The sequence below is a fragment of the Chiloscyllium punctatum genome, chromosome 18, assembly GCF_047496795.1.
Source record: "Chiloscyllium punctatum isolate Juve2018m chromosome 18, sChiPun1.3, whole genome shotgun sequence".
NCBI lineage: Eukaryota > Metazoa > Chordata > Chondrichthyes > Orectolobiformes > Hemiscylliidae > Chiloscyllium > Chiloscyllium punctatum.
In genome coordinates this window covers 57,579,144-57,605,276 of record NC_092756.1, presented here as the reverse complement: position 1 = coordinate 57,605,276, position 26,133 = coordinate 57,579,144, and positions in this window count along the sequence as shown.

The following is a 26,133-nucleotide window of genomic DNA, read 5'->3' as shown; positions in this document are numbered from 1 at the left end:
TATCTGTGCTACTCTCTCCCAACCCCCATCCTCCGCCGGCTATCTCTCAATGCTTCAGGCTCACTGTCTTTATTCCTGATTAAGGACTTTTGCCCGAAACGTCGATTTCGCTGCTCGTTGGATGCTGCCTGAATTGCTGTGCTCTTCCAGCACCACTGATCCAGAATTTGGTTTCCAGCATCTGCAGTTATTGTTTTTACCCCTCTGTACTAGCCCATCCACCAGGACTTCCATGCCCCTGTCGACAAACCGGGTTTAATTGCCTTTTATCTGCCATGCTCAGGGTAAACTGTTCAGGGCAGCTTCAAGCTGAGAAAGCTCAACCATGTGCCCAATGGCCTTTTAAAGATGTCACCAGTGCTAGGGATCACGGAACATCCAAGGGGCACCCTGGCGATAGTGAGTGTCTCCAGCCATGAATGGGTGACAGAATAGGGCTGGCATTGAATGAAAGGGACACCATGGGGTGGGCTGAGTAGTTCATGAGGTGAGTTCAATGTGATAGCACCAGGAAACCAGCTCAGCCTCGTGCAGATAATCCCTCTGTTACACTCAAGGAAAATCAAGCAAAGATAAATTAGACTAGATTACTTACAGTGTGGAAACAGGCCCTTCGGCCCAAAAAGTCCACACGACCCTGCCAAAGCGCAAACCACCCATACCCCTGCATTTACCCCTTAACTAACACTATGGGTAATTTAGCATGGCCAATTCACCTACCCTGCACATTTTCGGATTGTGGGAGGAAACTGGAGCACCTTGAGAAAACCCACGCAGACACGGGGAGAACGTGCAAACTTCACACAGTCAGTCGCCTGAGGCGGGAATTGAACCCGGGTCTCTGGGTTCAAATTATTGTTAGAATCTGCCCAATGAGTCATAGATTCTGTTGAAACCAATTCCAGTTACAAAAATGCAGAAGAAATGCTCATCTGACCTCATACCAATATCCCTTTTTCCCATCATTCCTGGGAGGACTGGCACATGTTACAGGATGCTATCGAAGTGTCCACATTTCATCCTTCCATGACACTGTCTCTCAGTCTCCGCTCTCTGTCTATACCCCAAACACCTCTCACGGGATGATATTTAAAGTTTTTCCCCCGCTATCTCTGGCAGTGATGTTCACACCCACAGCACACCCTTGCCATGGCACAATGGAGATATGGATCTGTAAGTGGGTGGGAGCTGCACATCCTGTCACTTCCAGGATGGGCTACAAGTTTCCCCACACTGGGCAGGGATCTAACACAGTGTTACTGAGAAATGCACTGGGGTGGTGTACAAAGTCCTACATGCTGGGAGGGTAACTGCTCCTTGGTAACAGATCAATGCACTGCGGTGATGTACAAGGTCCTACATGCTGGGAGGGAAACTGCGCCTGGGTTACAGATCAATGCACTGGTATGGTGTACACAGTCCAACATGCTGGGAGGGTAACTGCTCCTGGGTTATAGATCAATACACTGGGGTGATGTACACAGTCCTACATGCTGGGAGGGTAACTGCTCCTGGTTTACAGATCAATGCACTGGGGTGATGTACACAGTCCTACATGGTGGGAGGATAACTGCTCCTGGGTTACAGATCAATGTGCTGGGGTGATGTACACAGTCCTACATGGTGGGAGGATAACTGCTCCTGGGTTACAGATCAATGTACTGGGGTGGGGTACACAGCTCTCCATGCTGGGAGGGTAACTGCTCCTGGTTTACAGATCAATGTGCTTGGGGTGATGTACACAGTCCTACATGGTGGGAGGGTAACTGCTCCTGGGTTACAGATCAATGTGCTTGGGGTGATGTACACAGTCCTACATGGTGGGAGGGTAACTGCTCCTGGGTTACAAATCAATTCACAGGTGATCACTGCACAGGTCGCTGTGCTGGTCAGACTGTACGGTTGAGGTTTATAGATAAGGCAATAATGTGGTCTGTGCAGCTCCCAATGCTGGATGGATATTTGTTTCAGGTTCACACATTAGTGTCCTGCTGTGGTCTGCACAGCTCCCCTTGCTGGACAGATATCTAGTCCGAGTTTATAGATCAATGCACTGCTGTGGTCTGCACAGCCCCCGGTGCTGGACAGATATCGAGTCCGGGTTTATAGATCAATGCACTGCTGTGGTCTGCACAGCTCCCCGTCCTGGACAGATATCTAGTCCGGGTTGAAAGATCAATGCACTGCTGTGGTCTGCACAGCTCCCCGTCCTGGACAGATATCTAGTCCGGGTTTATAGATCAATGCACTGCTGTGGTCTGCACAGCTCCCGGTGCTGGACAGATATCTAGTCCGGGTTTATAGATCAATGCACCACCGTGGTCTGCACAGCTCCCCGTGCTGGACAGATATCTAGTCCGGGTTTATAGATCAATACATGGGTGTGGTCTGCATTGCTATCCATGCTGAATATTTGCTGGAGGAACACAGCAATCCAGGCCGCATCAGGAGGTGTAGAATTTGATGTTTCAGGTGCAGCCCTCCTTCGGGACTCTTACAGAAAGGTAACACCCGAAGTGTCGACTTCTCCATGTCCTGGTGGTGTCTGGATTGCTGTGTTCTCCCACCTTCCTGCCTTTCTACTTTGGACTCCAGCATCTGCAGCTTTTCAGTCTCTATCCCAGCTTCCCAAACTGGACAGATGTCTAGTCTGCGTTTGAAGATAAGGGCTGTGACATGATCTGTGCAGTGTTTCACTCTGGATAGATTGCCTGGATTCTATTGACCAGATTGCTGGGTTGTAATGACCAGTCCACTGGTCTGGTCTGCACACTGTTCCACGGTGAACAGATATCTCCCCTGAGTTTACAGTGTTTGGACTGGTTCTGTGTGGTGGATGGAGAATGTGGTATATCTAACCCTTTCAGCTGATCTAGCAATGCCTTTAGTTCCCAATCCTGTGATTGGACCCTCAAACTCTTTCCCCATTAATGTTACAGTGTGTCCAGGTCCAGTTGGTGGGGTGGGTAGAGGGGAAAGGTGATGGACAGGTCAAGGAGTTCTATAACTGACCTTCCCCGGAAAGTTCTGTCCCTGACATTCTATAACTGATATTCCCCGGAACGTTCTGTCCCCAACATTTTATAACTGACATTCCCCGGAACGTTCTGTCCCCAGCATTCTATAACTGACACTCCCGGAAAGTTCCGTCCCCAACATTCTATAACTGACCTTCCTCGGAACGTTCTGTCCCTGACATTCTATAACTGACGTTCCCGGAACGTTCTGTACCTGACATTGTATAACTGATGTTCCCCGGAACGTTCTGTCCCCAACATCCTATAACTGACATTCCCCAGAACGTTCTGTCCCTGACATTGTATAACTGACATTCCCCAGAACGTTCTGTCCCCGACATTCTTTAACTGACATTTCCCAGAACGTTCTGACCCCAACATTCTATAACTGACGTTCCCTGGAACGTTCTGTCCCCAACATCCTATAACTGACATTCCCCGGAATGTTCTGTCTCTGACATTACATAACTGATATTCCCTGGAACGATCTGTCCCCGACATTCTATAACTGCCATTCCCCGGAACATTCTATCCCTGACATTCTATAACTGACATTCCCCGGAACGTTCTGTCCCAGACATTCTGTAACTGACATTTCCCAGAACGTTCTGTCCCTGACATTCCCCGGAACGTTCTGTCCCTAACATTCTACAACTGAGAGTTCCCGGAACGTTCTGTCCCTGACAATCTATAATCACCATTCCCCGGAACGTTCTGTCCCTGACATTCTATAACTGACATTCCCCGGAACGTTTTGTCCCTGACATTCTATCACTCGCATTCCCCAGAACGTTCTGTCCCGGGACCTTCTATAACTGACATTCCCCGGAACGTTCTGTCCCTGACACTCTATAACCACCATTCCCCGGCACGTTCTGTCTCTGACATTTTTTTGTGAACGGCCGGACGTCAGTGAATTGAACAAACAATAAGATCCCGAGGGAAGCGGTCCCGTTCCATGGAGAAGGAGACACTGTTCCGAAGGCCCCTCGGGCAGTTAAAGGGGTGAATACGTTTTCCCTGCGTTTACATTTCTTCACGACACAGGATCGACCACAGTTTAGACCAAAACACAACAATTCCCAAATTCCGTTTGTCTTTAGGAAACTGGGAGAGAATCCTTCAGGACAGCAACATTCCCACCCTCCGTATTAGGAACTGGGAAGGAGTGCCCTGTGTCTGCTCTCGAGTGATCGAGTATGTGGGAATGTTCTAGAAACCATCTGTCCCTATGGATGTGTTTCTGTGTGTTTGGGTAGGGAGGGTTTCCTGTGGTTTATGTCACATCTTCCCATTTGTTATTCTAGCTCCAATTATTTTAATAAATCCCTGAATATAGGGACACATTTGAAAATCTCACTGGGTCTCCGATCAAACGGGTCCCTTTGCCTCCAGGCTGATGGATAATGGGTTTGTTTTCCTTCCTCACAGTTAACGTAGTGACCATCTACGTCCTGCTTTATAAAGATTGTGGATTGTCTCCATGTGTCAGACGTTACCTGGGGGCCATGGTAGCGGCGGATCTCCTGGTCATTATCCTCGACCTGATCCTGAGACACATTCCCATTGTTTATGATGAACAGTTTTATTTCCTGAAGGACTCCGTCCGCGTGTGTAATATCCACGCCGTCCTGCTTTATGCAGCCACTGACTGCTCTGTCTGGTTCACCGTCACTTTCACCTTTGATCGGTTTGTGGCCATTTGTTGCCAGAAGCTGAAAAGTAAATATTGCAGTGAGAAAACGGCGGCTGTGGTTCTGGGAGCAGTGACTGTGCTGAGCTGTTTAAAGAACATTTCCTGGTATTTTATTATCGCGGTTCGGTATTCGCTGATGAACCGCCCTTGGTTTTGTGCATTAAATGTCGTTGTTCTATTCTCCAGGGTCTGGCTCACAATCGAGTTCCTCCACCACATTCTAACCCCGTGTGTCCCATTTCTCCTGATTCTGCTGCTCAATGTTCTCACCGTCAGACACATTTTAGTGACCAGCAGAGCCCGCAGGAGACTCCGCGCTTACACCAATGGGGACGCTCAGTCTGACACTGAAATGAGAAACCGAAAAAAATCCATCATTTTACTGTTTGTGATCTCGGCCAATTTCATCCTGTTATGGTCAATGTTAATGCTGTATTCTATATGGATGCGGATGGTGTGGATTGTGGATACCCCTCTGTATCTGCATAACTTTGTGCAGGAATTGGGCTTCATGCTGCAGCTCCTCAGTTGCTGCACAAACACCGCGATTTATGCCGTGACCCAGACTAAGTTCAGGCAGCAGCTGAAGAATGTGCTGAAATATCCCTTCACCCAAATCCATCCATCCATCAAATTCCCTCATTAATCAATCCATCCGGGATTTTCTCATTTCAGTTCAGTGTTTCAGCGATGGAGCAGCCTGTCGCTATGGTAACGTTCTGAGGGTAGCGCTGGTTTGTCCATCCTTATCCCACAGGGTGGTAACAGGGACACGTTTCAATGCTTCTCACAACTCCGGAGCCAGTGAGAAAAGGCACCATCCCACTGACTGTATCCATCACTTCCATTTGTAAACAATAAACATGTTGATTAAAGCGTGCCGAGCAGCAGAGTGACCGATGTTGTTGTGTGTCTTTGTGTTGGAAAAGCTGAGCTAGAGAGAGACAGAGTCAGCCCCAAGTCATGGTCCTCAGGGAAGGGAAGGGCACCGCGCCATGAGCTCAGGAGCTGGGTCTAACTCCCTCTGTCTCCCCACTGCTGCCTGACCTCCTCATTTCCTCTCCCCCACTCCTTCTACTCAATTTTCTTCCTCTCTCTCACCACCTCTCCTCTTCACACTTCCTCGTTCCACTTCTCTCACACACCCCCAACCCCGTTTTCTCCACCTGCCTCCACTCTCCCCATTCACCACACCCTCACTCTCTCTGTCCTGCCGTCTCTGTCTCCCTCCCGCAGTTCCATCTCTACGCCATTTTCCCCACCTCCTACCTCCCACATTTTACCACACCCTGCCACACGCAGCCTCATGACCAACTACCCCCGCACCCCCCAATTTCTGGGTCAGTGGGAGAGAAAAGGACCAGGGCGACAGAGTGTGTCTGAGGGAGAGGGAGGGAGGGGCAGGACGGAGAGACAATCAGTCAGAGAGAAACGGAGGGAGGTGTGGAGAGAGTGACTCCGATTGAAGGGGGTCGAGAGTCAGAGAAGAGAGGAGAGTGAGCGAAGGAGCAGGAGGGACAGAGAGAGAGGGGACAAGGGAGAGATAGGATTAGAGAGGAGCAGATGAGACAGGGGAGGGAGAGAGGGAGGGGGAGAGCGGGAGAGGGGAGGGCGAGAGAGGGAGGGAGGGAGAGAGGGGAGGAAGTCAGGGAGGGGGAGGGCGAGAGAGGGGGAGGGCGAGGGGGGAGGGGAAGAGGGGGAAGGCGACAGATGGGAAGGGTGAGACAGGGGAGTAAGAGAGGGAGAGGAGTGCGAGAGTGGGGAGGGCAAGAGCGCAGGGTGAGAGAGGGACAGGCAAGACAGGGGAGGGAGGGTGAGACAGGGGAGGGAGGGAGAGAAGGGGCAGGGTGAGAGAGGGGAGCGCGAGCGGGGGAGATGGCGAGAAAGGAGAGTGCAAGGGGCGAGAGAAGAGAGGGCGAGGGGAGGGCGAGAGAGGGGAGGGCGAGAGAGGGGAGGGAGGGAGGGGAGGGCGAGAGAGGGGAGGGAGTCAGGAGAGGGCAAGGGGGAAGGAGAAGGTGAGAAAGGGGAGGGCGAGAGGGAGGGAGAGGGCGAGAGAGCGGATTGGAGAAAGGGGAGGGCAAGAGCGGGGGAGTGCGAGAGATGGGAGGGAGGGAGGGGAAGGGGCAAGAGGAGGGAGGGGGAGAGAGTGGGGTGTGGGAGGTGAGGGCGAGAAATGGAAGTGTGAGAGGGGAGGGCGAGAGAGAGGAGGGCGAGAGATGCGAGGAAGGGAGGGGAGGGCGAGAGAGAGGAGGGTAAGAAAGAGGAGGTAGGGAGGGGAGGTTGAGAGAGGGGAGGACGAGAGAGGGGAGGGCGAGAGGGAGCGAGAGGGTGAGAGAGGGGAGGGGGAGCGTGGAGTGCGAGACAGAGGAGGTCCAGAGAGGGGAGGGAGGGGAGGGCGACAGGTTCGGAGAGGGTGAGAGAGGTGTGGGCAAGAATGGGGGGAGACTGAGAGAGAGGAGTGCGAGAGGTGCGAGGAAGGGAGGGTAGGGGGAGAGAGAGGAGGGCGAGAAAGGGGAGGGATGGAGATGAAGGCAAGAAGGAGGGAGAGGGTGATAGGTGGGAGGGTGAGAGAGGGTAAGGAAGGAGGGGGAGGGCGAGAGAGGGGAGAGAGGGAGGGGGGTTTGAGAGAGAGGGAGAGATTGAGAGAGGGGAGGGAGGGAGGGGAGGGCGAGAGAGAGGGAGAAGTCGTGAGAGGGGAGGGAGTGAGGGGGAGTGAGGAATGGGAGGGCGAGAGGGAGGGAGAATGCGAGAGAGGGGAGGGAGGGAGGGGAGGGTGAGAGAGGAGTCAGTGTGAGAGAGGGGAGAACGAGAAAGGGGAGGACGAGAGGGAGAGGGAGGGCGAGAGAAGGGAGGGCGAAAGAGAGGATGGTGAGATAGAAGGATGGGCGAGAGAGGGGGGAGGGTGAGAGAGGGGGGCGAGAGAGAGGAGAGGGCGAGAGATGTGGGCAAGAGAGGGCTATGCAAGAGAGGAGAAGGCGAGAGAGGTTATGGAGGAAGGGGGAGGGCGCGAGAGGGGAGGGAGGGGTGTGGGAGAGAGGGGAGGGTGAGAGAGAGGTGGGAGGGAGGGGAGGACAGGAGAGGGGAGGGTGAGAGAGGGTAGAGAGGGAGTGGAATGGCGAGAGAGGGGAGAGAGGGAGTGGAGGGTGAGAGAGGGGAGGGCGAGAGTGGGGAGGGAGGGGAGGGCGAGAGAGCGTAGGGCGAGAAAGGGGAGGGAGGGAGGGGTGGACGAGTGAGGGGAGGCTGAGAGAGAGGATGGCAAGAGGGAGGGAGAGAGTGAGAGAGGGGAGGGGGAGAGGGGAGGGCGAGAGAGAGGAGGGCCAGAGAGGGGAAGGGAGGGAGGGGAGGGCGAGAGGGAGGGAGAGGGTGAGAGAGGTAAGGGCAAGAGAGGGGTGAGAGAGAGCGTGGAGGCCGAGAGAGAGGAGGGATGGTGGTGAAGGCAAAACTGAGGGAGAGGGCAAGAGAGTGGAGGGTGAGGGAGGGGAGGGAGGGAGGGGTGGGCGAGGAAGGGAAGAGAGGGAGGGGAGGGCGAGAAGGAGTGAAAGGGCACTAGAGGGGAGGGCGAGAAAGGGGAGGGCGGATAGCAGAATGGGTGAGAGAGGGGAGGGCGAGAAAGGGGAGTGCAAGAGAGAGGAAGTCTAGAGAGGTGAAGCGAGGGAGGGGAGGGCGAGAGGGACGGAGAGGGTGAGAGAGGTGAGGGCAACAAATGGGGAGGGCGAGAGAGGGGGCGGCGAGAGAGAGGAGTGCGGGAGAAGGGAGGAATGGAGGTGAAGGCAAGAAGAAGGGAGAGGGCAGGGGAGGGGAGGGTGAGAGAGGGGAGAGAGGGAGGGGAGGGTAAGAGAGTGGGAGAAGGGGAGAAACGGGAGGGAGGGAGGGGAGGGTGAGAGAGGAGTCAGTGTGAGAAAGCGGAAGACGAGAGGGGGGAGGACGAGAGAGGGGAGCAAGAGAGAGAGGGAGGGCGAGAGGGGGGAGATTGCAAGAACGGAGAGTGCGAGGGGCGAGAGAAGAGAGGGCGAGGCGAGGGCGAGAGAGGGGAGGGAGGGAGGGGAGGGCGAGAGAGGGGAGGGAGGGAGGGGAGGGCGAGAGGGTAGGAGAAGGTGGGAGAGGGTAGGGCGAGAGGGAGGGAGAGGGTGAGAGAGCGGATGGGAGAAAGGGGAGGGCAAGAAAGGGGGAGTGCGAGAGATGGGAGGGAAGGAGGGGAGGGGGAAAGAGGAGGGAGGGGGAGAGAGTGGGGTGTGGGAGGGGAGGGCGAGAGATGGAAGTGTGAGAGAGGGGAGGGCGAGAGAGAGGAGGGCGAGAGATGCGAAGAAGGGAGGGGAAGGGCAAGAGAGAGGAGGGTGAGAGAGGGGAGGGAGGGAGGGGAGGGTGAGAAAGGGGAGGACGAGAGAGGGGAGGGTGAGAGGGAGCGAGAGGGTGAGAGAGGGGAGGGGGAGAGTGGAGTGCGAGACGGAGGAGGTCCAGAGAGTGGAGGGCGAGAGGGTCAGAGAGGGTGAGAGAGGTGAGGGCAAGAAAGGGGTGAGGGCGAGAGAGAGGGGTGCGAGAAAGGGAGGGATGGAGATGAAATCAAGAATGAGGGAGATGGTGAGAGAGGGGAGGGTGAGATAAGGGAGAGAGAGAGGGAAGGGCGTGAGATAGGGAGATAGTGAGAGAGGGGAGGGAGGGAGATGAGGGCGAGAGAGAGAGGGAGAATGCGTGATAGGGGAGGGAGTGAGGGGTAGTGAAGAATGGGAGGGTGAGAGGGAGGGAGAAAGCGAGAGAGGGGAGGGAGGGAGGGGAGGGTGAGAGAGGACAAGTGTGAGAGAGGGGAGGACGAGAAGGAGAGGGAGGGCAAGAGAGGGGAGGGAGAAAGAGAGGATGGTGAGATAGAGGGATGGGCGAGAGAGACGGGAGGGTGAGAGAGGGGGCGGAGAGAGAGGAGAGGGCGAGAGATGTGGGGAAGAGATGGCTTTGCAAGAGAGGGGAAGGCGAGAGAGATTAGGTAGGGAGGGGGAGGGTGTGAGAGGAAAGGGAGGGGAAGGCGAGAGCAGGGCGGGCAACAGAGAGGAGGAGGGAGGGGAGGACAAGAGAGGGGAGTTTGAGCGAGGGTAGAGAGGGAGTGGGAGTGCGAGAGAGGGGAGGGAGGGGAGGACAAGTGAGGGGAGGCTCAGAGAGAGGAGGGCAAGAGGGAGGGATAGGGTGAGAGGGGTGAGGGGAGAGGGAAAGGCGAGAGAGAGGAGGGCCAGAGAGGGGAAGGGAGGAAGGGGAGGGGGAGAGGGAGGGAGAGGATGGGAGAGGTAAGGGCAAGAGAGAGGTGAGAGAGCGTGGAGGCCGAGAGAGAGGAGGGATGGTGGTGAAGGCAAAAATGAGGGAGAGGGCAAGAGAGTGGAGGGTGAGGGAGGGGAGGGAGGGAGGGGAGGGCGAGAGAGAGAAGAGAGGGAGGGGAGGGCGAGAAGGAGTGAGAGGGAGAGAGAGAGGAGAGAGGGGAGGGCGAGATAGCGGGATGGGTGAGAGAGGGGAGGGCGAGAGAGGGGAGTGCAAGAGAGAGGAGGTCTAGAGAGGTGAAGCGAGGGAGGGGAGGGCGAGAGGGACGGAGAGGGTGAGAGAGGTGAGGGCAACAAATGGGGAGGGCGAGAGAGGGGGCGGCGAGAGAGAGGGATGCGGGAGAAGGGAGGAATGGAGGTGAAGGCAAGAAGGAGGGAGCAGGCGGGAGAGGGGAGGGTGAGAGAGGGCAGAGAAGGAGGAGAGGGTGAGAGAGAGGGAGAAGGGGAGAGAGGGAAGGGATGGAGGGAAGGGTGAGAGCGGAGTCAGTGCGAGAAAGGGGAGGATGAGAAAGGGGAGGACGAGAGAGGGGAGGGCGAGAGAGGGATGGTGAGATAGAGGGATGGGCGAGAGAGGGAGGGTGAGAGAGGAGGGCGAGAGAGAGGAGAGGGTGAGAGAGGTGGGCGAGAGAGGGGAGTGCAAGAGGGGAAGGCGAGAGAAGGTAGGGAGGAAGTGGGAGGGCGAGAGAGTGGAGAGAGGGAGTGGAGGGTGAGAGAGGGGAGGGCGAGAGAGTGGAGGTGGAGATGGGAGGGCGAGAGAGAGGAGGGACAAAGAGGGGAAGGGAGGGAGGGGAGGGCGAGAGGGAGGGAGAGTGTGAGAGAGGAGGGCGAGAGAGAGATGAGAGGGCGAGAGAGGTGGGCAAGAGATGGGATTGCAAGAGAGGGAAAGGCGAGAGAGGGTAGGGAGGGAAGGGGAGGGCGAGAGAAGGGAGGGAGGGAAGGGAGGGTGAGAGAGGGGAGGGTGAGAGAGGAGAGGGAGGGGAGGGCGAGCGAGGGGAGCGCGAGAGAGGGGAGGGAAGGAGTGGAGGACAAGTGAGGGGAGGCCGAGAGAGGGGAGGGCGAGAGGGAGGGAGAGCGTGAGAGAGGTGAGGGCAACAAATGGAGGAGGGCGAGAGAGGGGTCGGCGAGATAGAGGAGTTCGAGAGAAGGGAGGGATGGAGGTGAAGGCAAGAAGGAGGGAGAGGGCAAGAGAGGGGAGGGTGAGAAAGGGTAGGAAGGGAGGGGAGGGCGAGAGAGGGGAGAGAGGAAGGGGAGGGTGAGAGAGGAGTCAGTGTGAGAGGGGGGAGGGCGAGAGAGGGGGCAGGCGAGGACCAGGAGGGCGTGAGAGGGGAGGGAGGGAGGGGAGGGTGAGAGATGAGTGATTGTGAGAGAGGGGAGGACAAGAGAGGGGAGAACAAGAGGGAGAGGGCAGGAGGGGAGGGTGAGAGAGGGGAGGGCAAGAGAGGGATGGGCGAGGTAGAGGGATGGGCTAAAGAGGTGATGGCAAGAGAGGGGAGACCAAGAGAGACGAGGGCGAGGGTTGGGAGGGCAAGAGAGAGGGGTAGAGAGGGCAGAGGGGGAGAGGAAGTGAGGGGGAGAGGGGGGAGAGAGGGTGGAGAGCGAGTGCCTATAGAGATTCGGACGGACAGAAAGGAGTGATAGATTGGGGTGAGAGGGGCGGAGAGAGATAGGGTGAGAATGAAGGGGGTGAGAGAGTTGGGAGGGGGAGAGAGAGGGGAGAGAGAGAGTGCGAGATAGTAGGGAAAGACAGTGGGAGAGAGAGGGTGGCGAGAGAGGGGGCAGGGGAGATGGGGAGGGGAGAGAGTGTGGAGACAGTGGGAGAGTGTGTGGAGCGAGGGTGAAAGAGAGAGGGTGTAGAGGGGAGGAGAGGGGGAGTGAGACGGGGAGAGAGAGGGGAGAGAGCACGGAGAGAAAGGGGAGAGAGCGAGGGGGAGAGAGAGGGGAGAGGGGGGAGAGATGAGGGGTAGATAGAGTGCGAGGGAGAGTGGGAGAGAGGGGTAGAGAGTGACGGGGGAGAGACAGGGGGAAGAGAGGTCGGAGAGATAGAGAAGTGGAGAGAGAGGGGAGAGCTTGGGGTTTGAGAACGGAGGGTTGAACACGGCGTGGAGGGTGTGTAGGTGGTTAGTGGACAGGGGTGAGAGGAGGGGGTAGAGAGAGGCAGGAGAGAAGGGGATGGGGAGATAGGGAGGGGGCGTGAGGTGGCGAAAGGTGGAGGGGAGGGGGAGAGGAGGGAAATGGGAGAGTGGGGAGAGGAGGGAGAGACAGACACCGGAAAAGAGGGGGTAGAGAGAGAGGGGGAAGAGGGGGGAGAGAGAGGGAGAGAGGGAGGGGGAAAGAGCGGGGAGGGCGAGCGAGAGAGAGATTGGGAGACAGACGGGGTGACAGAGGGTGGGGAGAGAGCTTGGAGAAGGGGGAAAGAGAGAGGGAGTGAGAGAGAGGGGAGAGAAGGGGGTTGAGAGAGATTCTGATCCAGCACTGCAAATCTACAATTCAGTGGCTGAGCTCTTTCAGGTTTTGTATTATATAGTACGTACAATATCCCATATACATTGTTGTATAGAGCGGTTTGTCTGTGCATAAATATTGTTTTGCATTGGAGCTGATCAGTTTACATGTAAATATTACTGTGCATCGAACCATCTCTGGTTATTAATATATATTGTTTGATTGGGAACTGTTTGTTTATAAATATAAATGTTGTTGTGGATGGGAACTATTCATGTTTATGTTTAAATCCTGTTTTGTTTTGGAGATGTACATGCTTTTTTTATAAATATTGTTGTGCATTGGAATTGATATGAATTGTATCCCAGAACACAACAACTCGCTGCATCAAAACATCTTCGCCCTTGATACCTTTTGCTCAATTCGATGGGCCCTGATAAAATCAGCAACAGCACATTTGCCTTGTGTGTCAGAGAGAGTAGTTACATTTCACTTACACCATTCCTCAATCTCATTAAGAAGTGATTAAGCAAAGAAACGACATATTTTTACAGTTCAACCAAATAAAATATTTTTTCTGTACAAAGTTAGAAAGAGAGAATAATCTGGAGTGTATATGTCCATCCCTGTTTCCCTTCAGTGTTGTTAGGGATTTGTTTGGACTGGGAACAGGGACTGCAGTTTAGAAATAATTGGATGAACAGCAGAAAGGAATCTTTTTCAAAATTTCACTGGGGTTTCAGTGGAGATTCTGAAGCCTGCTCTAAACCCACCAGATGGCAGATTATTGTAAACTCCCCAAGGTGCAGTCAGAAGACTCACAGCAATGTGCTCTCTCCCCACTAGAGGGCAGACTATTTTAAACTCCCCATGGTGCAGTCAGGCAGACTCTCAGCAATGTGCTCTGTCCCCACTAGACGGCAGACTATTGTAAACTCCCCATGGAGCAGTCAGGCAGACTCATAGCAATGTGCTCTGACCCCACTAGAGGGCAGACTATTGTAAACTCCCCATGGAGCAGTCAGACAGACTCACAGCAATGTGCTCTGACCCCACTAGAGGGCAGAATATTGAAAACACCACATGGAGCAGTCTGGCAGATTCTGGACAGAGATCAGAATAAAATAAACATCAAATGTATGCACTGAAGACAAGAAGCAGTATAAAGTTCCCAACATTTTACATCTTGATAACGCACACTGTAATGAGAAGGAGAAAAGAGCAATTATGTAGCAATCCAAACCAAATAGCATTTGGATAGAATTGCAGATATAAAAGAAGATATCTTTAACTGGACGTTAATGTAATGCAGCATTTTTGTTCTGGAGCATCCAAATGCGACAGGACCGATGCTTAAACCCAGAAAAGAAAAGGGACTGTGTTCATCCGGAGAAGATGTATTCTCATTCTGATCAAACTCAAACTCAGCAGATCTCTCTGGTTCATGGTGTTTGCATGTGTTGTGTGTGTCTGAGGTTGTTTAGGATTTGAACCTGCAGCTTTTGTGTCTCTGTCTGTGTGTATTCCCAGGCTAGGATGAGTGGGTGGTTTGGGGGGGGGGGGTGTGATGTGAGTGAACAGATACAGGAACAGACTGAGTCAGCCCTGGTCTAACCCATTAATCTCCTGTTTCCTCCCCGACCCCTCTGCAATCTCACAAAGATGGTAGTTGGCGTGTTCCATACCTGGTGGAGGTGGGTTCCAGGTAATGGAGCTGAGAGCTGACTGCATCAGCTGAGATTTGGGAAGAGATGGGGTTTGAGTGACAGACCTGGGGGTATTTAAACAAGGCTCAGGAAGCCATCATTCCTTTTGCAATGTGGCGTGCCTAGGGGTGAGTATTGGGGAGTTAGTATCTCTATGTCTCTCTGTGTGAGTGTGAGTGGTGTTTGAATCTCAATCCCAGGGTTGACCCTTTATGCAGCCTCAGTCACTGATGGAACACAGAGCGAGAACTTGGGGAGATGGAGCTGAGAGCAGCTGGGGGGATCGTGAGTATGGGGCTCCTTACTCTCTCCATGTCTCCCCTTGCCTCACTTTTCTCTCAACCTCACTTTCCCCCTTCACTATGTGTCTCTCTCATCCACCAAGGACCAAAACACCGAAAGACCTCCCTCAAAACTTGCAGCATGGGTTGGTACCTGGGGCTTCAATGTTGTGGCCATTTTGGAGACATGGTTGGAGCAGATACAGGAATAGTTGTTGCAGGTTCCAGGATTTAGATGTTTCAGTAAGAACAGAGAAGATGGTAAAAGAGGGGGACGTGTTACCTTGTTGGTTAAGGACAGTATTGCAGTTGCAGAAAGGTTTTTGGAGGACTCGTCAACTGAGGTGGTATGGGCTAAAGTTAGAAACAGGAAAGGAGACGTCACTCCATTGGGTATTTTCTATAGGACTCCGAATAGTTACAGAGATGTAGATGAAAGAATAGCAAAGATGATTCTCGATAGGAGTGACAGAGACAAGGCAGATGTAATGGGGAACTTCAACTTTTGAAATATTGAACGGGAACACTATAGTACGAGTACTACAGAGTGGTCAGGAGGGCTTCCTGATGTAGATAGGCCAGCAAGGTTGTATTGTGCAGTACACTAGCCTGGTCTGAACACTATTATATGCTGCACAGACATATCATCTTGATGATGGTGTAGACAGTTCGTAAATAGGCCAGCAAGGGGCGAAGCCAAATTAGTTTTGATACTGGGTAATAAGCCTGGTCAGGTGTAAGACTTGGAAGTAGGTGAGCACTTTGGTGATAGCAATCACAATTCGGTTATGTTTACTTTAGTGATAGAAAGGGATAGGTGTATACCACTGGGCAAGAGTTACAGCTGGGTGAAAGGCAATTATGGTGCCATTAGGCAAGATTTAGGAAGCGTATGATGGGGAAGGAAACTGCAGGGGATGGGCACATTAGAAATGTGGAACTTATTCAAGGAAAAACTACTGTGTGTCCTAGATATGTATGTACCTGTCAGGCAGGGAGGAAGCTGTAGAGTGCGGGAGCCATGGTTTATGAATGAAGTGGAATCTCTGGTCAAGAGGAAAACAGTGACTTATGTTCGGATGGGATGTGAAGGCTCAGTTAGGGCACTTGAGGGTTACAAAGTAGCCAGGAAAGACCTAAAGAGAGAGCTTTGGAATGCTTTGCCTGCAACAGTAGTAGATTCGCCAACTTTAAGTACATTTAAGTCGTCATTGGACAAGCATATGGACGTAAATGGAATAGTGTAAGTTAGATAGGCTTCAGATTGGTATAACAGGTCGGCGCAACATCGAGGGCCGAAGGGCCTGTACTGCGCTGTAGTGTTCTATGTTCTATGTGCCCCTATCTCCTCCGACTCCTGGAGAAAGTTCCCTCCACTATCCTGATGAGCCCTACCCTCACTAAAGCCATCATCTTGTTCCTCACAAAAGTATAGAGCATCTTAAGTTTTACCTTATTCATACTCACCAAGTCTTTTTAATGCCCGCTTCTCGCTCTCCTGAGATCATTCTTCACTTCCTTGCTGACTACCTTGTAACCCTCTAGAGCCTTGTCTCATCCTTGCCTACTTAACCCGAAGTCATTTTCCTCCTTCATCTTGAGATATTCTGCATCCATTGATGCAATGGAAATATGGAGCTGCAAATGGATTGGAGCTGCACATCCTATCACTTCCAGCATGGGTTGCAGGTTTCCCCACGCTGGGTAGTGATCTAACACAGTGTTACGGAACAATGCACTGGGGCAGGTACACAGCTCTACATGCTGGGAGGGTAACTGCTCCTGGTTTATAGATCCATGCCCTGGGGTGGTGTACACTGCTCTACATGCTGGGTGGGTAAATGCTCCTGGTTTACATAACAATTCACTGCTGTTCACTGCATAGCTCCCAGTGCTGGAGAGGCAGTTCATGGACTGGTGTGATCTGCACAGATTGCTGAGTTGCATTGTGCAGTACGCTGGCCTGGTCTGAACACTACTACATGCTGCACAGATATATCATCTGGATTATGGTGTCTGATTCCGTGACGTGGATTTCAGCTGATTTGTCAGCACATTTACTTTATATTCTTATTTTTGTTATTGGACCTAAGAAAGTACTACTCATCCAGTTTATCCCATTTGTCTGAGAAGAGCCACGTTGACTGAACTTGTCGATCAATTAATCATCCAATTATAAACATGAATATCCGTCCTTCTGTACCTTAACCTGGCCGTTGGTGCTCATATCTCTGGAATCCCGGGGAAATCATTCTGAAGCTCAGAAACAATGTGCAAAACGTATGGCTCGTGGTCTCCTGTACGTCCCGGATGTGGGTCCCATTTGGATCCCTAGTATATCGAGAGCTGGCATTGTAAAGCTCAGAAACAATGAAATGGTATGTGTCAGACTGCTGTTCACTTCCCGGTGTGTTCCATGTGGTGCTCCATAGACAGGGGTGTGTGTGCTGGGCTGTTGTTCACTTCCGGGTGTGTCCCATGTCGTACTCCATAGATAGGGCGGTGTGTGCTGGGCTGTTCACTTCCTGGTGTGCCCCATCTGGTACTCCATGGACAGGGGTGTATGTGTTTGACTGTTGCTCACTTCCCGGTGTGTCTGATGTACTGCTCTATGGGCAGGGGGGGGGGGGGTGTGTTTGGCTGCTGTTCACTTCCCGGTGTGCCCCATGTGCTGCTCCATGTTGGACAGGGGTTCCAGCAGCTTTAGACATGTTTTTGAACCTTGCTCTGTGCGTGTCCACTGAACACCTGTGCTTATCCCTCTCAGTTGATTGTGTGGGCAGTAACACGAGTAAACCTCTCGAGTATTATTGTCAAGGTGCAGGCATTTAACTTGTAGCTGAGGGACTTCTGACTGCCTCCTGTTATAGAAAAGTTAGTGGAGGTTAGTGGATGGTTTACTAGAGGTTGTGCTGTGACACACCTCAGACATTCAGGGAGACCTGAGGATTTGGTGACCCAACTCTGGATGGACCATAGGGACTGTAGTTACAACACCTGTGTCTGTAAGTTGAACAACAAATGGAGCTGAGGCTGCACAGAGAGGAAGATCTGAAACCACGGAGTGAGTGTGCTTGGGGAAAGGGATCTGCTGTATCCACACCGCGTTTTCCAGGAACAGGTTCCCAAGTTACATTTAACTCAGGAGCAGAGTGTGAGGGGACTCTGATTGAACAAGGAGCTGGTCACAGAGTGGTGTCACTTCCTTCAACACAATGAGCATCTTCACACCAGGGGGAGGATGGTGCTGCCAGTGGCTGTAAGGGTCACTGTTTCACTCAGCTTCTATGATCCCGAACTTTCCAGGCAGGATTGGGTGACAGATCCATCATCTCCCAGTATGCCGACGTCAACATCACCATTTGGGGACGGAGGATATATATTGTGGTTGAGAGCAATGGGGTCCTAGGGAACATCAGGAAGATGGAGCAACACTTCCCGTGTCTGATCGGGTCAGAATGAACCCTCCAGTACACACTGCATCACTAAGTCCTGTGGTATTTTTCCGTTTCAGTGACATGCTATCTGCCATTCTTCCTAAAGAAAATGACAGACTATATATTATCTTTAATCCCATTTGCTAAACTTTTATCCATTGACTTCACCTATCCATATGCAAATACAGACTCTCCACCTTCCCTTGATAATTTAGTTTCCTGTTTATCTTAGTTTAAGTGGCAAATTTAGTTGCAGTACATTTGTTCCACTCCTCCTGTTCATTGATACAGATTGTAAAGAGCTGTGGACCTCGCACTGGTCACTGTGTGACTTCACTGGTGACGTTCTGTCAAACTGACTAAGGCTGATTTATCCAGAGTGCCTGCTTCCTGTCTGATAACCAGTCCTCCCCCATTTATGTGTAACACATTAAAACCGCTGAATAAGAACAAGGAGCATCAGTTCGGCAATCCAACCCCTCAGGCCTCTTGCGACATTGAATACAATCATAGCTGATGTCATTGCGGCCTCAGTTCCACGTTCCTGTCCGCTCTCCATATTCCTTCACTTACTCAATATCACAGCACCTACTGCCGTCTGGGGCAGTGAATTACACTGATTCCCAACCCTGCGACAGAAGTATGTTCTCCTCACCCCTGTTTCATTTCTCCCCCACCTCATCCTAAAACTATGGTTTTAGGACCTTTCGAGATTGTCCCACATGAGGAAATATCAACTTCACATCTACATTGTCAATCACCTTTAACGTCGTCCAGACCTACGAAATCTCCTCTCATTTTTCTGTACTCCAGCCAGTGTTGGCCTGAACTGCTCAATCTCTCTTCAGAGGACAAACTCCACATCTCTGGAGTAAATCGAGTAATCCACTTCTGAACTGCCTCCATGGCAAATACATCTCTCCTACAGTCTGGACACCAAGACTGCACACAGTACTCAGTTGCGATATCGCATCACCCTCCCTTTATAATCCATTGTTTTAGAAATAAATGCCAAAGTTACAATTGCCTTTCTCATTATCTGCTGTACCTACATCTGAATATTCTGTAGTATGGACGCGGACAGCCAGATCCCTCTGCACCTAATCATTCTGAAGTCTCTCTCCATTTGGATAATAATTTGCCTTTCTGCTACACTAATCCAAACGAATACACTCATACTTTTCGTTGTTCAGTTTCTTCTGTCAAATGTTGCCCCAACCTATCCATATACATTTTCTAACTTCTTACATCTTCATTGCAATTTTTCACCTGAGTTAGTGTCATCTGTTAATTGGTTATAACATGTTCTATCCTCTCAACTACTTAAGACTATAGATTGTAAATAATTGGGGCATGGGGACCAAGACATATAGTTTCCTAAAAGTTGAATTTTGCCAACAGAAAATTACCCATATTTTTCCATCTCACTGCATTTTGTAGCTTCACCCAGCCTGTACCAAGTTGATAAATTACTCTTTACCCATAAACGATCTTATTCTGCAGATTAATCATTTGTGCAGAGCTATTCAATGCCTTCTGGAAGTCCAAATATTTCATCTCTCGGATCCCCATGATCGAAATCATGTTGCTTCTGATGGATTGTGGTTTGACTTTGCAAATTTCTTGTCATTAATTCCTGAATAATGGACTTTACCAATATTACTTAAATTTGAACAGTTTCCTCACTACAATATTCCATCGTGAAGGTGATAATTCTAAATTCTTACCGCTCTATAATCTCTTTGTTCGCTCCAATCCTGTGTAATTGGCACATGGCGTGAAATGACCTGCTCTGATTGCTCTGTAAGAGGTCGGAGTCGCTGAATGGACTCATTTTATTCCTTGTGCACAAAGTCGGTGGGCTGATGTCTTTCTGGTGTTCTATATCACCATCTCGATGGTCTGCCTGACCTCCTCCTGTTGATGCGTAAGAGTCGTGAGGGCGTATGCAACCTTCCTGTTGCTGTGGCAGTTTGAGGGGCTGAAAGCACCTTATCATATTCCTCCATCACAGGCTGGAGATACTGAACGGTCTCTCCTGCATCCCTGATATAGGACTGAGGGAATGATTGGCCTTCTTCTGTTCCCATACACGAGACACGTGAGGTAAACTTGTTTGTCCTTTCCCATAAGATATCTTATAGGTTGCATCCTTCTCCAATTCCCGTGTAACAGGGTCGATGGGACTGAATTTCCTCCTGGTATCCCACTGCACCAATCTCCAGTCCCTCTTCCAGTTCCTATGTTGCAGACTTGAGGAGGCTGAATAGACTGATCCTATTGCTGCATAACAGGTTACTGGTGATCATAGCCTACTCTGGGCCCGTTGTTATCGACTCGAGGAGCAAATTGGCCTCCTCCCGTAACTGTATATCAGGCTCCAGGGTCTGAATAGCCTCTTCCTGTGCTGTTGTAACAGGGTCAATGTCCTTTGAGACACTACCTCCTAATAAATGACAGAAGACGCTGAACGAGAGAGTGCCCGTACTCTGAAGCACTCGCGTCTCCATATCTGACTTACAGAGATGAACTATTAATATAGTTTTTTTTCTGTATCAAGTCTTGAAGCTGAAAGTAAGAAAAGAGGTCCCTCCGAGATACCTCATATTCCTGGCTCAGCTGCTCAAAATTCATCATGCCCTCCCTGTCAGAAAATTCTCCCAAACAGGAAACTCATTTGGACTCCCAGAGCCTAAAGCCAGAATCCAGAAATCCCGCTGGAATCCTACCAATCCTACAATGGGAGTGAAAGCCGACGTTTTTGTTTTGTAAAATGCTCAAAATTCCTGATGAAGGGCTTTTGCCTGAAACGTCGAGTTCGCTGCTCGTTGGATGCTGCCTGAACTGCTGTGGTCTTCCAGCACCATTAATCCAGTATTGTCCCACCATTCTCCATGCTTTCACTGTGTTAGGGACAATCGGTTTCTGCAATTCTCCATAACAGTCCTCATCTTGTCCATGAACAACAGATTAATGAGGGGACGATTTGCCTAGAAGGCCTCCATGTCCAGCCAAAGTGACCATGGGTCCTGACAAGTCCAATCAGCCACATCGGAAAGCAAGGAACTTGGTTGGTATTTCTTAAACTATGGAAAGTCTTCACGCCCCCATTCACTGTGGAAGCTGCAATTTGTCCAGGTTATAGGAGGCCTTCTGTACGCCAGATGACAGATCAAAGTCAACTGTTAATCCTCCGTAGCGCCTGCCTAGGCAGCGTCAAAGGGTGAATTGGCATGGGGTATCATAAGCAAGGAAGGACATTCATTTTAACCAGAGCTAACCCAAACAGAATATTGGATGATTCTGTCTTATATTATCGAGCAACTGCACGAAGTTAGCTTAATATAATTAATCGAAGGCTTGGATGATAAAAACGCCAAAACCTCCTTGTGACCATCTGGAAGGGAATCAGATTCCACCCCAAGGTCCGGTACTCCAATAAGACCCCCAACAGGGATGGCCTCCGATCTCATAAAATTGATTTTATACCCTGAGAAAGATCCAAATAAATTAATCATTCGTATTAAACAGGACACAGATATCATTAGGTTAGTTAGAAGGAGAGGAACGCCATCTGATCTTATTCCTTCCTGGTCCTACCTCCTTGCCAGTGATATTGGCGTCCCCCCGGATGCCAACGGCTCGATCATTAATGTAAATGATAACACTGAAAGGGGGCAACTTTGTTGGCTGCCACTCTCAATACTAAAATTGTCAGATCTTATACCATTAGTGAAATGCCACCCACCTGGCAAAGACCTCTCCAAGACCAAACCATTCAAGGACATAAAAGATGCACATCTGCTCCATCCGGTGAAGTGCTATCTCTGCATCCAGGGAGACTACTGAACCTGGAATCGAACCTTGCTGGCAGACTGGAACCATATTCACCACTCTTCTAATATTATCAGAAGTCCTATGGCCTCTAATAAAAATGGTCTTCTTTCACAATGGACCTTCAAAGCCAGCATTTTCGACCAAATTTTGAAGTCCTCGTTTAATAATGAACAGGCACATACAAAGTGCAATCTTCTGGGACTTTCCCTCTCTTGAGAATAAGATGAATATTTCCTTCTCTCAAAGAGGATGGGAGGCAGTCCTGACTGTACGAATAATTGTACATATCCAACACTGGCCCAGCCAGCATGACTATGAACTCCTTCAAAATCTCACTCTGAATGTCCATCTGGGCCGGGGGCTTTGCCACTCTGGAATTGCCTCATTGTCTCCTGTATCTCTCTAATTATGAGAGGGACATTCTAAAGAGACAGCTGATCTGAACTTACACCTGGGAGGTCCAAGGTCTTAATAAAGGACTCCATCGTCGCCAATCAGTCCTCCCAGCCCGCTGACTGGAACAACCCAGAGTAGAGCTTCCTGAACGCTGCATTAATCTTTTTGGGATCGCAGGTGATAATAACAGCAATCTTCTTTCTGGCCAAGTACGCCTCATATCTCCCTGGTTATCACCATGCTCGAATACCTTCTGTTTCGCAAAGGAAATCTCTCTCTTTGCTATCTGGGCGAGTGCAGCATTCAGAGCAGTCCGGAGGGCTGTAATCTGCTGCGATTAAGTTACAGACGGTCTGACAAAAAATGGTGTATCAGCTCTCTTCAGCCGAGACTCAAGCATACGCTGCTGTTCTCCCTCCTGCCGCTTCTGAGTCGTCGAGTAAGAAATAATCAAATCCCTTGCATAGGCTTTGGCAGTCTCCCAGAGCACCGTCGGATTACTGGTGGTGCACAAGTTCATGTTCCAAAACAAATTTATTTCCCCCAAAAAAATACTCAATGAATTTGCGATCCTTCAGGAGGAAATGATACACGTCCCAGTTCCGTGAGCCTGTCCCATCGCCACTATCCTTGACCTCCATGTACACTGCCACATGATCAGAAATGGTACCCAATTCTCAAGGGTAGCATCGAATTTGAAAAGACCAATGGGCAAACCACATGCCTATCCTAGTATAGCATTTATGTGGGTTAGAAACAAAGGTGAAGTCCCTATCTTCAGGGTGAAGACATCACACACACATTCACTAACCCAGCTACCTGTTCAGGTCCACCAGCTGCCTGGGTGGCGGGGAAAAACCTCCCATACCCCTCGACATTCTATCCACCTCGGGAATCCATACGTCAGTTAAATTCTCCGCTTAATTATACGACATGCCCCACGGCTCAAGGAGTTTCCAGCAGCTGTTGTTCTCTATCGTCCTGAAGTTGCAAAGGGACCGGACAGGGATACTGGTCCGATCCGGACCTGCACACTGCGACCCGGTGGGCCTGCTCGACCCTCACCCAGTCTGCCCTGACTTCTAGTTTCAAAAATTGTGTGAACCATTGTTCCAAGAAGCTGACGAGCTGGCTTTCTTGTTCCCGTTCCGGCAGCCTGACCAAGCTGATGTTCTTCTGACAGCTCCAATTTTCGAGGTCCTCGACCTTCTGTACTAAGGCCGGGAACTACCATTCTCGGGCTTGGACCCGAACAGCTGAGGATTCCGCCATGGTTTCCTAAGGCGCATTCCACTCTTCCACCTCCACGACATGTGGCCCGAGATGCTGGATCTCCTGGTCATGCATCTGCAGCTTGGCTCAGATCAATTCCAGCATGGTTCAGATGTCTTCCATTGCTGAATAACCAGGGTAAAATTCGGATCCATTTCGAAGCCAAGGGGATAATCAGTCTGTGAAACTGGGGATCATTGATAGACTGTAACACGAGAGCTTCACACCTGTTTTAGTTGCGATAAGGAAGATGCGGGTACAGAATTCAAGAAGATGAACTGGGAAACTCTCGAACAGTTTGATATAAGATGCAAGTTGGGATTGATGGTTTGGATAATGTAATGTCCAGATGAGTTGTATCGTAGGATGCTGTTGGAGACAGAAGAGGAAATGTCCTGATCTAAACGTTTTGGTCGAATCTGACCACACAAAGGAGGTGCTAAAGGACTGGAGAATATCTATGTGGTCCCAAATTACTGGAAAGGTGGTAGAGATAGAACAATGTCTGGTGGTGTACCACAGCGAGCAGTGCAGTGTATCAAATTATTTGTGGTATTCATAAATGATGTAAATGTGAATATGGAGGGGATGGTGGGGTGTGGGGGCTAAGCATAATAAGTAATTTTGTGTTTGACACAAAGATTGGCCAGGTGGTTGGCAGTGAGGAGGAAGGCCTTATGTTACAGTAAAATACAGATAAAATGGTCAGATTGTCAGATCAATGGCAGATGGAATGGAACCCTGATAAATATGAGGTGATGCACTTTGTAAGAAGTAACCAGACAGGGAAGAATTCAATGAATAGCAGAACACTAGGGACGTCAGAGGGTGTTTCTCCACACACTCGTGAACGTGACTGGACAGTATAATAGCCCGTTAAGAAATCACACGGGACTATAGGCATAGTGTTTATTCTTCGAGGCGACAAAATATGAGTTAAACATACCATTGGTTAGGCCATAGATATAATACTGTGTGTAGTTCACGCAGCCACATTACAGGAATTGTTTTGGTTTCTCAGTAACACCAGAAACTATTGAGGTCTCCACAGCGTTGGACGCTTCAGTGGAAGTCTCCTGGCTGCAACTTTCTCTAAATTTTCACTTGATTTGTTTTCCCTCCTCGATTGGAGCACTTCATCTGAGAACTTGTGTCTGATCTTTCCTTTTTGCCAAGTACATGTATCAGAACACTTAATTATTAATAGCGTCGAGGCCAACGCCTTCAAATATTTTTGAGGAGCTCTGCTGTCGTCCATAACACGTGACTCCTTCACTTCCTGTATAATTGGTTGGAGGCACTAAGTAGGTTATCTCTACACTTGTCCAATAATTTCATTGAGCTGAATGGCTTCCTCATATTCCTGTGAAGCTAGCGTGAGGAGCTGAATAATCTCCTCATTTTATCTGTGGAAATGTGCAGTGTCCAGCAGCACTGTTGCATGAATGTTACCGATACTTCCAACAGCACACGCCTGAATGTTGTCCAGGTCTTGCTGCACATGGACACAGACTAGTTCGGGAGCTGAAGGGGGACATTTTTTCCTGAATATTGTGTGAACTTCTGTGAACACCCCCACTTCTAATCTTATGGTGGGGGCAAGACATTTATAATGCAGCTGAAGATGTTTGTGCTGAGGAAGCTACCTTGAGGAACGTTTGCAGATTTGTCTACGACTGCATGGATTTTTGTACACAAACCACAATCATTGTTCGTTATGCTTTAAATCACTCTAACCAGGGAAGTTTACAACTCATTCCCATTAAGTGCAATCCTGGTCAGGCTCCTTGAAACCGTCCTTAGTTAAATGATGCCTTGATGTCAGGGCCAGTCACTCTTCCCTGAGCCTTTGTGTTCACGTCTTTTGCTCATATCAATTGGGCACAGTGTGGGGCAGGGTGTGCTTTTTGACCAATGTGAGTTGAGGGCTCAGACACGAATTGGACACGAAAGAGGCTATTAGACATTATGATCTTATTGTGGGAGAAGATCTGCTTGTGGTTTGGGGTTGGCGAGGAGGGGTGGGTGGCCCGTTGATAATTGACATATCCCTGTTTGTGGCCTTCTCACGTTCTATTTTTGGAACGTAGAGGCTGTTAGTTTTCCTGGACGCTCTGTTGTTGAATATTACCAGACTGTCTGGACCATCTCTGGGTGAGGAATGGGGGCTGTATTCAGAGTCAAACTGGATCTACAACTTGACCAACAAACGAAGCACAGGTTGCAGAAAGGGGAAGCTCAGTTAGAAGTGAAGAGGAGCCTTTTTCATAGCCCTGCCTGGGTTTTCCTACTACGTTTTCAAACCAGACCAAACTGGGTTTGACAGTTTTGAGGGGCTGAATGGTCTCCTCTGTTTCTGTGAAAGGAGTAAATAGCCTCTAATTGCTCCTGTCCAGCAGGTTTGATGGGCTGAATGGAACACAGAAACATGGCACTGAGGAGCAGGAGTGGGTCATTAGACACTTTGAGCCTTCTCTACCAGGGACTAAGATTGTGGCTGATCAAGTTGTGGTCTCAGCTCCACTTTCCTGTCTGTGTGCTATTATCCAAGAATCACTTCTCTGTCCAATATTTAACTAACTCAGCATTGAATAAATATAAACAAAGAGACATCTCAAACTTGTGGGGAAGAGAATTCCCACTTGAAATGCCTTTTAGAATTTCTGCTCATCCCTCTTATACAGTTATAAAACCTGCAAATGTGTAAGTGCTGACCAGAGATCCCATTATGATCGAGTCTGATTTTAGAGTA